Source organism: Anneissia japonica, unplaced genomic scaffold, assembly GCF_011630105.1.
Source record: "Anneissia japonica isolate Jap-2015-1 unplaced genomic scaffold, ASM1163010v1 scaffold199_len4679917_cov187, whole genome shotgun sequence".
Classification (NCBI taxonomy): domain Eukaryota; kingdom Metazoa; phylum Echinodermata; class Crinoidea; order Comatulida; family Comatulidae; genus Anneissia; species Anneissia japonica.
The window spans coordinates 3,214,777-3,232,791 of record NW_022686322.1 but is presented as its reverse complement, the minus strand read 5'-3'; the positions used below and the strand labels follow the sequence as shown (position 1 = coordinate 3,232,791).

At 33.8% G+C, this 18,015-nt stretch overlaps 1 protein-coding gene across 1 annotated transcript in view; it reads right to left on the bottom strand.

Moving 5' to 3' along the window:
- Positions 1-18,015, bottom strand: part of LOC117116053 (leupaxin-like) — a 36,239-nt gene that overhangs the window by 17,770 nt on the left and 454 nt on the right. The window lies entirely within an intron of this gene.

Genomic DNA, 18,015 nt, shown 5'->3' with positions numbered 1-18,015 from the left:
ACTTAAAAAAGCAGAATATTACAATGTTTACAAACTTAGTACAAAATAAAACAAAGTTTATTTTAATAAGCAGAATAATACAATGTTTACAAATTAGCTGAAGCGACTGCAAAAAGTATTAGCTGAATATTGAGATCTTGTACCCAAGGGTATTACAGTATGCGTCATTTTTAAACTTCATTTCCAAAACTGATGGATGCTTTAATGACGAATCAGACAACATTAATACTTCGATCATTTATTCATTGGCATACAGCTTAATAGTCCTGCTGCATTACGTTTACAATCACATCAATATTATACAATCACATGAGACTTCATTAATAAAAAATATCTCTCGACCAAGGACTGAAATGAGTTTAGCAGGCACGAGGATTTATGCATTAACTGTATGCTTGGACTAGGCATACAGTTAATTACTATACTAATGGTTTTAATATATTCTTTGCAAAGCATGCATAAAATAACCACAACACAAGAGACCTACAGTAGTCAAGATCACTACGCGAAGATAACAGGCACCTCAAACACTAATCAACACGAACGTCATAGTTTTTTTCACAATTCTACTTGTATGCTTCTACTCGTCAAAAGCCTGTTGTTAGCAACTAAGAATAGTAGCAATTAAGTATAGTAGCAACTAAGAGCCCAATCACACTTAGTAGTGACATCGGCTCAGGACTGCCTCAGGGCCACCTTCTATTTTAAGTGTGAACAATCAATAAATTTTAAGCCAGCCCAAAGCCGACCTAAATTTAGTACCGACTTTAAAGTCATCTCAGGGCCCGCAATGCAGGACCTGGGCTCATTTATCTGAACGTAAACTAAAACTGGGTCACCAAGATCGCTATGATAGTGGTCACAATTCACTTAAAATCCAGACGCAAAGGAGTAAGTCTGTACATTCGCAGTGCGACCCTGAGCCGACATTAAATATTCACTATAAAGGGAATGTCGTTTTGTTTGAATTATCTGTAGGTGTGATTGGTTCTAAATGAGGGTTGCAGGCTGGTCTTCCAGCAGTACCTTTCATACTGTATTGTACAGTATTTCCTAATATCAACAACAGGGTTTCGTCATATTTATTCATATTATCATTAGCAAACAGACGCCACATTGGGAATCAAATAGCCTCTTAACATTAACTCTTCTTCCTGTAAAACTTCCCACTTCCTATTATTTAGTTGCCTTTCCATATTCTAAAATGGACAATTTGCAATTGGGTAACCTTTCTGCTACAATAACAGCATAATCAGTACAGTGTGCCATTAATCCTTTCTATGACTGAACAATACCCATGCACATGAAAAAGGTTAATGTGTGTTTACTGTATGTAGTTAGGATGAAATTACTGTATGGCAAGTATAATGAAGATAACAAAAACATTAAACCGTGTACACGTGTACATGGTGTAATGATTTTGTTACTGATACGCGCCATGCAAACCTGTAAGAAATATTTTATAACAAAGATAGTGATGACGAGGATGACAAAGATGAGGATGGTGTCATAGACTGTACTGTCTTTGTTGAATATATGATGCATTTGACGAATTCTAAGTTACAAATTTATTAATTTACGTACACCATTTCCAATACTGTAAGTAAAATGGAAGTTCCACTGTACATTCAACCCCTGATAATAAAAATATATCAAGATAGTCCAAGACTACCTCAACCTCACCACCACAAAAGAGGCAAACACTTTGTGATATTTTCTGAACTATTCACACTAGGCTACTACATGAGAGGCAAGTACTGCAGCATGGCTGAATTATTACTGTCCTTAACCTGTTTGACACCAGAGGCATGCACATCCCATATAAGGAAGTGCAGGTGCCTTTTGAGGAGTGGGTGGAGATGACATCATAGAAATGATGCCCTAAGGAACCAAATAAGGTTCTTTAATTTTATGAATGGACCACTTGGTATGTAGGAGTATACATCCTGTTGACAGTTTTAAATTTCCACCTACTGCACTCTATTCTCTTTGTCTTATGGTATTTCCATTAATTAAAAATAAATAGAAAAAAAGAACTTGATAATTTTTCATTTTCTTAAAAGTTGGGAAAAGGAATCGAGCGATCGTTATACAGTACTTCCTCCAAGTTAAATAGGGGTCTTGATGATGTTGAAAAAATTGGAAGATTATAATGACAATGATAATGATCCTTAACTGGAACCTTATGGATTGGTGTGGTACACCTTTCACTTTTTGGCAGACATTTGGTTATGGCTTCTCAATATTAGATTACGGAAAAACACTCAGAACCTTGGCATGTAGTGAAGCTTGAGACAAGACGATGATCAATCAAAATAATAACATAGAGCTGGTATCCAAAATAAAAAATACAGAAAATAATACTGTATGGGGTACAAGTGGATATACTGTATAACCAACTAAAAAAATGTTTCCATCTAGTATTTTAAATAATAGCAGTGATAACATGGAGACGTTTATTGCAATAAAATACAGTTATACAATATGAGACGACTACTGCAGAGCGCAAGTTTGTTGATACATGTACAGTAGCTCTCCAGAAAAGCAATTTCTACATTAAAGGCGGGACTTTTTTTACTTTTATTGATGATTTCGAATAAAAATAAAATTTTATTTTTGGCCAATTAGCCAACCCACCGCCACGAAAACAATTAAAATTTCAGAAAAAAATAAAAGTTTTTCTTATTTTTTATTTGATGATCATAACATTTAATCTAGTCATTAGACTTTGGTCAATGTAGTAATCATGTTTATATATATGATTCCTATCTTGTCACAGAATACGAACACCTAGCTTATACTGTATCTACAATAATAATAAATAATACAGTGCTACAAGTTTATAGTAATTTTAGTACTCTTTCAAAATCCTCTCCATAACCTACTGTATTCTGCAATATCTTAAATAATTAATCATAAACCTCAATGAAATAGATCATCTATCACATTATAAAACCACTAAAACCACTGTTACATGTCTGTCAAAGATAGCATTCTAAGGTGACTGAAAAATAAATCCACAAAGAAACTCAACACTCACCAACTGCTGTCCTACGGTACAATGTTTGAAAGGGCTCACTACTCAAAAATCAACACTCACTTGGTGACTTTCAGCTCTTAAAAATATCCTCCTAGCATTCAGAAACTTGAAGAGGTAAATAGTTAGTCAAGGGTTATTGGTTCTCCTACTATAAACACACCAAGGACTCCCCTCTGCTCTCACTCCTCTCTGACTCACCAAAATCATCATCCTTACATCATCAAATTAGATTCACAAGAGATGCGATTTTGAAGAATATTTACCTGATTTGCAGCTTAGAGGGACGACTTACTGCTGGGATCACCCTATGTGAGGATATGATCTGGATTCCCTTATTTGTCCAGCAGGGCTACCCCTGTATTTGGTATGCAACAAACTTGCATACCAAGACAGTGACCCACCTTTGGCATCTTCCATTACTGAAATAAGGGGTGTGTAAACTTACAAGAAATACAACAAGATCACTTTGTGACTAATTGAAAATGTATCATCAACTTTATTGTAAACTAATGACGGAAATTCATCAAATGGTGCCTACTAAATCAAAAAGCAATTATAGCTACTTCAATTTGCACAATATTACCACAATTCTGATAAGGCAGTTAAAAGCAGGTCCTGATAAAAAAAAATATTTGAATAAAAAGTGACAATATAAACTGTTCAAAAAGTTTTCCAAATTATTACAGATGGATATTTATCAATTGACATGAATAACCAAAGGTTTAAATACTGGAATAATTCTTTTAGAATCATGATACAGTGATTCTCTTCACTTGAGTGGTCGAGGAAAATGGATAACCTCACAGGGGCATTGAACCGGAACAGATACACTAGACACCTGTTACAAAACTATGTATTCATTAGACAGAAGTTATTCTAACACCCTCTCAAAAACATAAAGAGAAAGAGAAATTAAGTAAAAAAAAAAAGAAGCATAATTGGACTTCACGCCTGATGTTTTCCACATCAATTTATTTCAACCACAAGATCTAGAATGTCAGGAAGTACAACACCTGAAGAATCTTGCTCTAATGGTCCATAATGAAAAGGTAACAATCATGTAACGAACTTGGCAGGTATATTTTTTTTAAAGTTCATATTTATTAACAAAGGTGAATGCACTACATTAACAATTTACATAAATTAAAACTTTTTTTCCTAAATTAAATTTCTTGTACTTTCTAGAGCTGATAATCAAGAATAAAAACAATAATTAATAATTACTGTACTTAATCGTTTCAACTTAATAATAATAATAATATTATATTTATATATCGCATATTGCACATTGCCCCTATGCGCTTTACAGAGAAATATAAGCCAACGGAGAAAAAGCAAATAACAATAAAATAATAACAATAAAATAAAATAAAAATAATCATAATAACAATGAGACTAAACTACTCTTATTCCTTAAACTAATTCATGGTTGGCCGTTGAATCCGAGGAGCTCATCCGCCCTTTGTTCAGCTATTGGTTTTTCTTGCTGCTGGGTAACCATAAACACCCTCCCCTCAGCAGCCACTAAGACATATTTGAGAAGGTTGTCAGTTTAGTCGCCGACGCTTCGACCGGATGGAGTTTAATGTCATACCCAGGACATCCCTAACTACCTTAAGCTAGGCTTAACTACTCTTAAATACAGTATGTCACTCTTAACTACAATTAGTTAAACTATCCCCGCCGGACACCATCCCGGTATTTAGCAGTTTCGGGGCCATTCTATAAACCATAACATTAGTCAGTTAAATAAATGGCTTTTGAGAAGAGATTTAAATGTAATGATGGAAGTTGAAGTTGGAACTTAAATGAGAACAGAAATATATTTCAACAAACTTGTATTATTTTAACTTTTATCTATTTTTTAGTATACATAATTATCAAAATATTTATATCTTTATTAAATCATTTGTGCAAAAAAAAAAAAAAATTTCCTTTTTGTTTTTTGATATTTTCATTTAATATACCTGTAGGCCATCCCTAATTGTTCTACATGTTTCCTAATATGGTATTCGATTCACTTTTAATTGCATTGGCATTTAAACAAATATACAAATCCCATGTTGCCTGATACTTTTTTAATGTGAACAACATAGCTGGAGTTTGTGCCTGGCGTTAAACTGTGCTTACATAAATTTTTTTAAGCTAGGTGCCTTGTCTGGGTTGACAAACACAATTGAACCTGTTCCACGTAAAGATTTTGACCATTCAATAAATGTTGAGCTACATGTACAGCTATGCTACTTACGAGCTGCAAGCATGTTCTAAGTAAGTATTTTTAAGTTTGTTGATAATGGTGTTACAGTAGGTGTGCGGATCACGCTTGTTACAGGTCCATAAATTGTCGAAAGACCTAAAGTATTGATTGTGGACACATTGACGGTTTTACACCTGGCACGACTCTTAAGTACAAAAATGTAGGGAATAAATTAATAATAAATCATAATGGGTATGGCACACCATGGTGGTGAATATGTCCGCATCATGTGTGAACACACGACGATTGCAATGCTGTCGGTTAATTGTTGGTGGAGGTCTGAGCAGATGTTGTTGAATACAATACCTTGCGTGCACCTTGTCGCATTTCGGACTCCTGTTCAATAAATTGTTGGGAGTCATTGTACTGTATAGCAACCTCATTCCTGTTTGTTATTTTCCTTCCTCTACGATGAATGGATATCCAGATTGCTCTTATGCCATACTTCTGGCAACTTTTAATAGATTGTGTTGAATGACATCTTAAGGTAGTAATCCAGGCCTGTAGCCAGGTCCTTCTAAGGAGGGGGGAGGGGGTTTCTGGGCGTGAGGTCCACGGTCGAAGCCCCGGTGGGGTCGGCAAAACCCCCAAAATAAGAGGATTTTTGTGCTTTATGGGTCTAAATAATGCTATAAAAGCAGATATGTTTGAAAACGTCTGTGTTTGGGTGGGTCTGCAGTGCATTAGTTGGGTTGGAGGAGTTATTTGGGAAATTTAAAGAGGGGGATTCACCATAAAAGAGGGGGGTTTGCTAGAAAATCCCGAACCATAACAAACCCCCACCCCCCTGGATACGGGCCTGTAATCTATGTTGAGACGTAAAAAATACATTTGGAAAAGAAAAGGAAATGTAGTACCAAACGGATAAATAGCCACTGTTGTGTCAAACATTTAAAAAAAAAAAAAAAATGTAAATAATGATTTTGATGATGATTTATGGTGATATTAATAATGATGCTGGCAAGATAATCAACAATAATAAAAAATAATTTTATTTAATATTCGGGGCTATTGATTATTTTTATTGTTTTAAATCAAATGTTGATGATTATTTTATTGTTTCAAATTGTGAAATTTACAGTACACCACAGGAATTCCAGACTCTGGAATATGAATTATCAACTTCTTTGAGTTAATATTTCAACTGAACAACATTATAATAACCCGACTACATGTCTGACCCTGCAGTCAAGATGAATATTACCATGACGATAATTGTCACGGATATGTGAGAAATAATTCAAAGAATGCATGCCATAATTCAAAATAAACTTTGGATCCCAGTGGCAGAAATTGAAGTTGGCATCCTCCTTTGGGTTTCCACCTATAGTCATGCTTCTCATGAAAATCATTTTGGATCTGTTTTATATCAAAATTATGGTCAGATTTAATAGGCTATATTTTACAATGGCAAGAATAGCCCTCAGCCCCCTTATCTAGAAAACATGCATGTTTACTTTTTCAGTTTCAAGGTACTGTACAGTTATTCTTTCTACCAACAGTAGTGAAAGTAGTGAAACATGAGAAAAATTCTAAAAGATAGATTAGGAAATTGAATTTCATATTTGCAAGGATCAAACAAAAATGAAACCCAGGTTCAACAGAAATTTCGTTTTCGGTGATATAGAGACACGCGATAACTACAAAAATCCTTAAATTTATTTAAGGCATACAGTAATACTGTACATCAAAACATTTGACTTCTAGCACTAATTTTGCGACAACAGTGAGGTACTGTATGTTCATAATTCTTAGGGAGAATTTGTTTTGCGCAACAAATTAATTCTAGAATGGAATCACTCATCCATGACCATTCTGCGTTCTCTACACAACGTAGATTCGGGCCAAACTGTGTTCTAGAATTCAGACGACAATAAGAACTCAACGTTCTCGCATGTGCAGATGACTTCATTATGTCATTATGTTCTAGGTCCTACTGTCGTCGTGCAAGTAAAAGCTTCGTATGATTGCCCTTTGAACTTATTACGAAACTATAGAGGGCAGTTCAGGTAGAGTAAAAATTTATTTAAAAAAACTGATGACCAATTCTTGTGTACACTGTTAATGTGCACGATTGATTAAGTGAGAATTAAATGCCTCACTTTGAGCCTGTTCAGAGAAGTTTGGTATTTCAACAGAGTCTGAATAAAACAGTTACCAAAATACACCCGTAAACATGAGTAGATTTTTTAATTAGCATCACTTTCAACAATAAGCAGAGCAGAAGTAAAATAGCAGGCAGCTGATATGGAATCTATCTGTGAGTGACAAGCCTTAGGGGGCAATAAACAAAAGCGATAATACTGTACAAATACTCGAGTTCATATCTACTGTACAGCAGTGTCCTCATGGAAAATACAACAAAGAGCAATTGTTTACATAACAGAAGAAAGTAGGACACAGTATCTCTCTTCTAATTGAAATTATGATAGTAGTTGTTATCATATGAGATTATAATACACAATTTGTTTTTATTCTAAACAAACAATAACCATTAGCCTATATTTTCATATAGGTATTTGTACAATAAATATGGCATCAACAACTTTCTGGGAGTAGTTGCAAATGTACTGCACACACTTCAATTATTTATACTTTTTATTTAATACATGTTTACTGTTATTAATCTGAATTATCTTTCACATTCAGTTTCTATCATGGAATGGACCTAGAATGTTAGGATTGAAAGCCTATCAAAACTATAAAAGATCTAGAGAATTATTACAGTAAATTATGTTATGTCGCATCAATGAAATCTATGCAAAATTCTACTCACAAAATATGTTCAGTTCAGATGACATTTGCACTTCTATTGTAGTAGGCCTTAGTTATACAGTACTGTATCAGGATGACAGCACAGGCTAAAGTTAGGAAGTTGTTTTAATGATATGAAGCCCTTGGATACAAATACCAAACCGGCTGGCTGTTTATCAAAATGATTTTTAGCTCCTTTAACAAAGAATAAAAAGTTTGCATCCAGGGCTACCACCTCAGTGAGAGAATCGGTTTAGGTTTCATCCCACCGAGATGTAGCCACAGTGACAATACCAGCAGTAACTTTGCTAGAGGGTAGTTGACCCTGGATTGAGCCCTGCCTCAAGGACTGTCCCATGTGGCACTCCCAACCTGTATATAGCCAGCTACATGATAAAACTATCTTACTGCAATATTTATAATATTCACATTCCAGCTATAATAAGAACTTAGTAATATGTTAATGATGCCACAACAGTCTTCAAAGGGTAGGCTGATAAAGATCTAATTAAATCCTAAAAAGCAGTTGGCATAAGATAATTAAGATCCTTTCAACTTTTTGCAGACTCAATGGTACATCAAACTTTATTTATACACAATAAACAAAAGGAGTACAAGACAATGCAAGAATGTTTACAAGCGTCATCAGTTGAAATGGTCTAATGGTTAAACAAAGGCTACGTTCAGACTTGGAGATAAGTCAGGCTTGAGTTTAGCCCGGCTCAACGTTAAGCCCGGCTTAACTTTGCCGGGCGTTCAGACTAGCGTGTTTAGCCAGGCGAGAATTTGCATAATAATGAACCGTAACCAGGAAACGTGTTTTAAAACATTGCTTGCGAAATGTACGTACGTTCGCTCACAGCGTACGTAATTGAATGCTCAATGGTCATTTTGTTACCCGGAAGTCAATGCAAGACCCCCCACAACGATTAAAGCCCGGCTTAGGAAAGTTAAACACAGTGGCGCGCCAGGCCTAGTTACTATAGGAACACAGCCTGGCTTGAGATAAGCCACCTAGTTCAGACTGGCATGTGGATAAACCCGGTGAGTTGAGCCGGGTTTATCCAGAACTAGGCCAGAGTCCTTCAACACTACAGTATGCTAATAAATTAAGTTATGCTCCTACTTATTTAAGTTTTAACAACTGGACATATTTTAAAAGATATAAATATAGCTCTCTATTTAAAGACCCTGGCATTAAAGACAACTTTTCTCTTTTCTGTGGTCCCATGTTATAACAAATATCTTACCTTTATTATTCTAAGACCATAGCTGTTTAAAAAAGACCATGAAAACACCGGTCCCAGAAGTGGTCTTTAATTGCAGGGAGACCTGTAATTGATTCTTAAATTCATAAAAAAAGAGGGTAGACAAGCAGCAAAGAACATGACAATAATGGTAATATACCGTACATCTTTCCTTTGATACTGTATATTATTATTATTTAATATTATTAAATAAATATAAATTGAACTGGGTGTATTACAGGATATCCCAACCAAGTAAAAGACAACTATGACAAGTCACACTGAGTTTACAAGGGTTAGAGCCTGTTTGATAGGTTCAGTAGGGTACAGAAGCAGGAAGTTGAATGTTTGTTAAAGTCAACTCATGTCATGAACTCATCTATTAAAAAAATTATTGCAATTTATCAATCAATCAATCAATCTTTTATTTTACAAAATTCAAAGCATTGTATATAATTAACAAGCATAAATAAAATAATTTTTTTTTACTATGTACAGTATTTGCAGCAAGAAAAACAAGTTCATTAATCGCATGTTGGTTTATGATAATCAAGCTATCTTGTACTATGTAAGTAAAATTTACAGTAGACCATGGAGTTAAACAGACCATTAAATTTAAAAGAGGTACAGTACAGTACTGTAGTATTGTTAAAATTGATTGTTATAGAAATGACAGGCAAGATATGAAACACTCACCTTAATAATTTTGTTTAGTTGTGAATGGTAATATTTTTAGAGGAAATGGTTAACTACGGTATGTAAAAATAATGCAGGTTTTTATTTTTAATATAATTTTCAGACCTAAGGATAGACCCACAGCGATATATTTTTCCTCATCAGGAAAATCACCAGGTACTGTAGTTCAATGGCAGGCTGCAATGTTGAGGAAGTGCAATGGTTTTGGGTGACTAAAATGATGTGGGATGCAATGGTGTGAGGTGTATAGGTGTTAGAGTGCACTGGTGTGCGAGTGGGTTAATATGAAGTGGCGAGGGAATGTGTTGGTGAGGGAATGCGTTGATGTAGGAGTGCATTGGTGTGGGAGTGCATTGGTGTGGGAGTGCGTTGGTGTGGGAGTGCGTTGGTGTGGGAGTGCGTTGGTGTGGGAGTGCATTGGTGTGGGAGTGCGTTGGTGTGGGAGTGCGTTGGTGTAGGAGTGCATTGGTGTGGGAGTGCGTTGGTGTGGGAGTACGTTGGTTGGATTGCAATGGTGTGGGAGTACGTTGGTGTAAGAAAGGGATGGTGTGGGAGTATGATGGTGTGGGAGTGTGCTAACAGGTGTAGGAGGAGTGGGATAGCAAGGAGTTTAGCAAGTGTAAGAGAAGTGGGAAGGTGGGGGAGTACAACAGTGTGGGAGTAGATTACCAACCTCTATTATTCACAGAAATTGATAAATCACCAATTCAAAAAAATAAAAATAAAATAAAAGGCACTGAGAGAAAAATATATCAATGTTTACATTTTTCTGTACTAAATTAAAAATGATAAAAATTCAAGATTAGTTCATTTGATTGTGTATAAGCTGGACATTAAAGGATTTCTTGAAAAGTGGTCAATATTGACAACACAAACATGTACAGCACCTACAATATTTGTGTCTTTATGTACCTATTTGAATGTAGCACAACAAACTTGCTTTAATTTGCATTCATCATGGGGCTCATTTTAATTTTAACCCACCTTTTGTACATTAACATCAGGTGAGACTTTATACCTTGTTTAGCGCACCCTCCGACTGCCAAACAAGGTGATTTTCAATAAAAATAAAATGTTATTTTTGGCCAGTTAGCACACCCTCCACCACGAAGAAAAGCTCTAAAAGCTATTAAATGAGATACATGTAATGTACACTGAATACTGTATTGTAAGATTCTACATAAACTCCATACCTCCCCAGAAAATATGATACATCCTCCACAGAGGAAATGAAGCTGTTTATGTTTGTTTACAGCAACACCACTATGAGAATCTAATGAATGCCCTGAATTTACAAAAGATTTATTGAAGATATTTTTGGAAGTCATTACGTTTGCTCAAATCAGTTAAAAACATGTAAATTAGGTCAATTAGGGAGACTATGAATTCAACAGCATTTCCGGCAGTTATATTTGAGGGGAGTATTAGCAGATTTAACAATCACATCAACGACTGACTGATGAGTGGGTGTCCTCAGTAATTGGCTCATCAAAAAGAATTATACTCTAGTTTGTGGATTCCTACCGAACCTAGAATCCAGCACCATGCCAGGCCTAGATTCCAACATCATAGGTCATGTGATTCTAGGCCGCCCACATTCAACTGTATTATTTCCCGAAACATTTTGTTTTTGTTTTCTTTGTGTAGCAGCAATCTCAGTGACATAGTGTCCTTATGAAGGGCCATGGACTATATACATACTGAATCTGTGAAAATATAAAACACTGTCTTTGTATAGCACACTGAAAAAACTATACTATATACTGCCATTACAATGAATTGTTTGTAAGAAATGAAGCCATAATTTGTACAGATTGATAATATTTAATTTACAGTATAACCTAGCTCCTGTATTTATATATTTTCTGAGAATTTCCCAAAAAAATCCTTAAGAAAATATTTTGAAGTTGAAGTGAGTATTGAAGTGTCGTCATAGGAAATTTTAATCATCACCAACTCAAAGTACATTGAAAAAGAAATGTTTTTACCTGGAAATAGTTTTCCAAAACATTTAAATTACAATGATAATCATTCACTGTACTCTATTTATCCTGAAAAAAAAATCATCAGAAAAAAAGAGACGCATAAAAGCATGCTAAATGTACTTAATGTTTTTACATGTAGATTCAAAACTAAAACTTAATGCCACTAGAAACTTGTTTTACATTTGGAATTATGCCAGGTCAAAGCAAATGAACAAAATGATATTTGAAGCCAAAATTCTGTCTAGTACAATATAATGGGATTAAGTGCTTTTATAATACCGTAATAGTCAGAAATATACCAACTGTATTTAAACACTCCTTGAATAATTGTGGTACTGTAGTGTATTTTAAACATTCCTATTCATACTAAACTGAATCTTGCAATAACTTTAAAAAATGAGAATCATAGTTTACTAATCTATCTTTATTATGAATCAAGATCTATATATAACTGTTAATTATTGAGAATTGTTTATTGTTAATAATATTATTAGCATAAATATTATATTGTAACAATTTCTTAATGTTACTGTAGGCCTATACCATCCTAACCATCATCATTGCCTTACACAATCATCTACACTACTAATTACTTAAAATAATAAGTACTGTAGAATTTTAAAGTTATTACACATACAGCTCTTAAACTTCAATTTCTGCCACCAAATTTAAGAAACTTCATAGTAAAAAGAATATTGATAATGATTCACATGATGTTAACATTAATTGTGGGAAATATTACAATCCAAACAGTTCTTCTTAGAACGAAGTAAAACTAATTGAGAATTGTATGCCACATACTGAAAGCAATAATTATCAACGTTGATGTGGTTCTTGATTTATTTTTGGAGTGACTTAATATTTTTTTTTAATTATCAATTTTTGTGAGTTTTGGATGATTAATGTTGTTCACATGATTTTGATTTGATTTGATTTATTTTGCATTCAATATCACACACATAACAATAACATTTTGAGAACGAACATAAAAAAAGGGAGATGAATAATTAATTGAATGCCTGGATGACCCATTAAGTCTAGTGATTGTACACCAGACTTATTTCCAATGGGGTCCAGAAGCCAGGGTAATTATTGCACAAGAGCGAATATTTACAGATAGTGATCTGGCAAGGTTTAGAATATATAGTAAAATATATAAAATGATGGAAATCATTGCAATGAATCTTATTCCTACAGTAATTATGACACTTCAGTAATGTTGATTTAACACAAGTTTATTATGACAAACTTAATATACCCTCCAGTCCACACTAATATAAAAACAAATGTTATGTTTATAAACTACAAGGAGTTGTCAAAATATTGATTCAAAGTCCTATTATACTGTATACGAGCCTAGGCAGTACAGTATCATAGTATGCACATTTGGAATTTTAATGGCACCAGATGAGATTTAATGAGCACTTCACACTCACAGAAAGAATTTAGAAATCTCATTACTATTTTTATTACAATATTTTTTATTAATAAATTAATAATTTATTATTGTAAGTAAACTTTTATTATCTAAATTAAATAATTAAAAAAAAACATCTCAACTGTGATGAGGCACTGACTGTACCTTTTGAATTCAAATCTTCATTTTAAAAATCTCTTTCAATGGTATGTATACATATTGGTCTCAAAAGAGGTCCAGATTCAACAGTAAAACATATATGTTATATAAAATCAAGATTTTTTTGTTCTACAGTAAGTAATGTATTAAGCCGGTCACATTAAACTTACTTTTTTTTTTTCCCCCCCGAAATTTGAGCTTTTATGTGCACAGGTTTTTGGGTCCTCCTAATACTTAAGTTCAACTGCAACATACCCCAACAACTTCCGTGTACAACCGCTAATCATCAAAGTCAAATCCCTTGGCAGGATATGGTAGGAATATTTCGGTGTTCAATGTCTGATCCAAGCAACACTACCACCAGCAACAACAACAACAACACAGTTTTATTTTGTTAACTTAATGCGAGTTTAATTTAAACTAATAATGCTTTTTAAATGTATTAAAACATAAAATCATTTGTTAATTTGATAATTTAAAAATTACTATAAGTTACAGCATACCTTAAATTAAAACTTCTGCCAACCAAGAGCCTACAGTAATTATATATATTAATCTTATATTGGCCCTCAAGGCCGCTTTAACTACGTCTGACTTAAAACGACTGTTCGTTCGCAGTTAGTATTTTAAGATCTACTCAGGATTGCAATGCGAACATATTCACACTTTCCTCCTTTGCGCAGGGTTTTTGCATGAAATGTTATAGTATACAGCAGGTGTCAAAATTGACTGAAAGGTGACCTTGGCGACACGTTTGGTTTATGTTCAGATATGAAGATGATTCGGCCCTGGCAATGCATTGCTGGGACAAGAGCCAACTTTAAGGTCGCCTTTGAGTCAGCTTAAAATTGATTGACTGTTCACACTAAATGCTGGCCCTGAGCCGGTCCTAAGCTGATGTAACTAATAAGTGTGATTGGGTTCTAACAGACTTGAATAACATGTTTTGCAGACCTAAAATTTGTAGAATTGTGGATTGATTTGAATGAGGGCAACATATTTGGGTGTAAAGTTATCCTGCAACATTGTCTGAAGCCTTTTGTCATGTCTGAATTCAACAGACACAGTAGAACTATACTATAGTATGCAAATATTCAACAACCACAAAATTGTCTATGTGTAAACATTAATGGAAGACATACTGTACTGTATATAGAATACTGCAGATAGAATTCTATAGGTGTTTTTTTTCCCTATCAATGGCCCTCTGCTCTAATTACAGGTAAATGCATTCTCATTTGTTTACTTAAAAGAGTCATGTCTATTCTACCTCATAAAAACGGGAAAAAGTCAGTGACGGAAAAAGCTATAAAGTAATAATCAATAACATTATTCATGTCGGTCATACTACATAAAACATGAATGTCAAGGGGTCAATACGTTTCATGTACTGTATTATCCTCAAGATAACACCATGGAGTACAGCATACAGTAGTACATAGGGGAGTGTGACAGGTATTTACTTATTTGCCAAAAATATACAATATACGATACTGTGTACCTGGTAAATACAATAAACTTATTGAGTGGGTAGTGACACAAAAGTGAACTTTTCACTAAATGTCTGTGATCCTTATTCATCTAGTTTAACATTAACAATGAATGACTATTACAAAAAAATATTATATAATTTAGGCTTTATTATACAGTACAAACCAAGTTGAATTTTAAATCAAGGAAAATCTCTCAGCACAAAAAAACCAAGAGAAATACCAGAAATCAGTAGTATCAAATACGATCCAAATCCTTGGAAAAGAGTTTAATAAAGACAGAGAATTTATGATTGTTTGGTTCAAGCAATTTGAAAAGTGGCATCCATCATACAAGGGTATACAGTCATTCTGAGATTCTTCTTGTAAAGAAAATATATTTTTGCCCAAAAAAGCCTATCATACAGTATTGAGATGTCCAGGGACAGGCAAAAAACTTGTTTTTGGCCTGTTAAAAAAAAAACCAAAAAAAAAACATGAAATAATATGACTGAAAATATCTTCCTGTACAGTAATCTCTAAACAGTTTCTCTTGTTGGAATATCACATGATGAATTACAGGTACAGTACATGAAATGCTTCCCATCCAATTATCAATATCAAAACTTGGGAGTCAGATTCCACTTTGACATGATATATGGGAGCTTCAGATAAAGACAAGCTTATCATTGTTACCCAAAACCAATGAACAGTCTCGCATCTGAAATTGATGGCACTTGCAAGTTGTGTATCCCATAAAACGATATGAATGATACGATAAAACTTTTTTTTTTTTTTTTTATTGTCACAAGGGTGACAAAAAAATACAGCTATGAGATATGGTTCCTTTGGCGAGACTTCTTTTATTGTATCGCATACTTATTTTTTAAAGATTATCAGAAAACAGCAGAATAAAAATAAAAATAAAATTTTGTTTTCTTAATTTAGCAAACAGTTTTGCCAAAATCATCCAAGCGGAGGAAAAAATAATAACAATTTTATTGGTAAATGTAAAATAGGATGTTTATGCTTCAAATTGATATAAATATGAAGAAATACATATCTTATCAGAGATTTCAAGGCAGCAGAGGGTGTAATAAAAATAAAGAAAAACTTAGATATTTTTTTTTTTAATTCCCACTTTTTCGTGGAGGCGGGTGCACAAATTTAAGTTTTTTTAATTTTAAATCATCAATATTTTCACTTGGCGGGTTCACTAAAGAAGGTATAAAAAAAGTCTTGCCTTAAAATACTCATATTTATAGAAAAATATAGAAATATAATTATAATATTTTAAAAACTTGCACAAAAAAACTGCTGATAGAATTTCAGCAGTATTATTATGACCTAACTGCATGTTCCAATAAACTGCAATATAACCTACCGAAATGTCATGTACATGAACCCATCCCTACTGTATCAAGTGATGCCAGTGTGATAGCGCTCAAAGACAAAAAATTCTACATTATTTAAATCATATTTGAAGAAATTTAAACTTTAGCAAATTTATGAACATGGATATATTTCAACATTTATTCTACAATAAAAAAAAAAAAAGGATATCCAATTATGCATTAAAAGAAGTTCATTAACCTGTTTCAGACAAAAAAGTAGTCCAATTTAGAATAAAGAAGAGAAAAGACAAATACAACAAAATACATGTCACAGCTCTTTCCACAAGGATTTCCTGATTATCATGTTATTTATGATAAAACCAATAATTCCCCAGGAATACCAGCCAAGTGGTTGGCGCATCGGTTGTGGCTTGGACTGCCAACCTTGAGGTCAGAGGTTTGAATCTTTCGCTGTGCAAGTAGCTTGTGTCCTTGGTCAAGGCACTTTATCTACTGTTGTCTCTCTCCACCCAGGAGTACAAGTGGATACCTGGTACTGTAGGTTCAAACACAACCATGTGCTGATTACAGCTGCAACATTATGGAATTCTCCCCAGGGACCTAAGTACAAAACCAACAAATCTGTACATTCATAGGCCTTTTTCACGAATCGGTAGACATCTTGAAGTGACGACAAACATTGCGAATCAGCGGTGCGTAACCAACAGAAATAAGATAAGCTTTTGGGCTGATTTTCTGACATCATGTTGTTTAAAAAATCATAACTCCATAACGGGGCGTCGTATCCAAAAAATGTTTCCAGGAAAATGTTCTTAAAAGACCAGTCTACACCACTATATGATTGAAAAAAAATTGAAAAATTTTTTTGAGCTCTGAAATCAAGATTGAAAAAGAAAAGCCTATCTTAGTAGTCTATTACAGTGCAGTAGCATAGGACTTTCGAGTTGTTACTGTTCCAAGTAGCGATAATATACATATTTCTCTTATTATAAAGTACAAGTTATGTTTTATAAAGAGGTATAGTATAGTAAATCATGTTTTTAACACAGGAAACTCTCATATGGTAACTAAAACAATGCTAGTTCAGAGTATTACTAGCACTACAGCACTGTAATGCATATACCTATTTTAATACACTACTGAGATAGGCTTTTATTTTTCAATCTTGATTTCAGAGGTCAAAACAATTTTTCAATTTTTTTTCTCAATCATATACCTGTAGTGGTGTAGACTAGTCTTTTAAGAACATTTTGCTGGAAATTTTTTTTGGATACGACGCCCCGTTATAGAGTTATGATTTTTTAAATAAGATGATGTCAAAAAATCCGCCCAAAATGTTATCTTATTTCTGTTGGTTACGTACCGCTGATTCGCAATGTTTGTCATCACTTCAAGATGTCTACCGATTCGTGAAAAAGGCCTATTAATAATTATGTGTGGCAGGTGTGTCTATGTAATACAATGCCTTCTATAATACAGTAAAGCAATACTGTATACTGATATAGGCTACAATAATAATTTTCTATCTTCAAAAGAGTGTGTAAAACAAGAACAAAATAAGAACATTTTAAGCCTGAAATATTCAGCCTTCTGAGAAAAAAAATGTTGCTGGTTTCTATAAATAAACTGTAGTTTG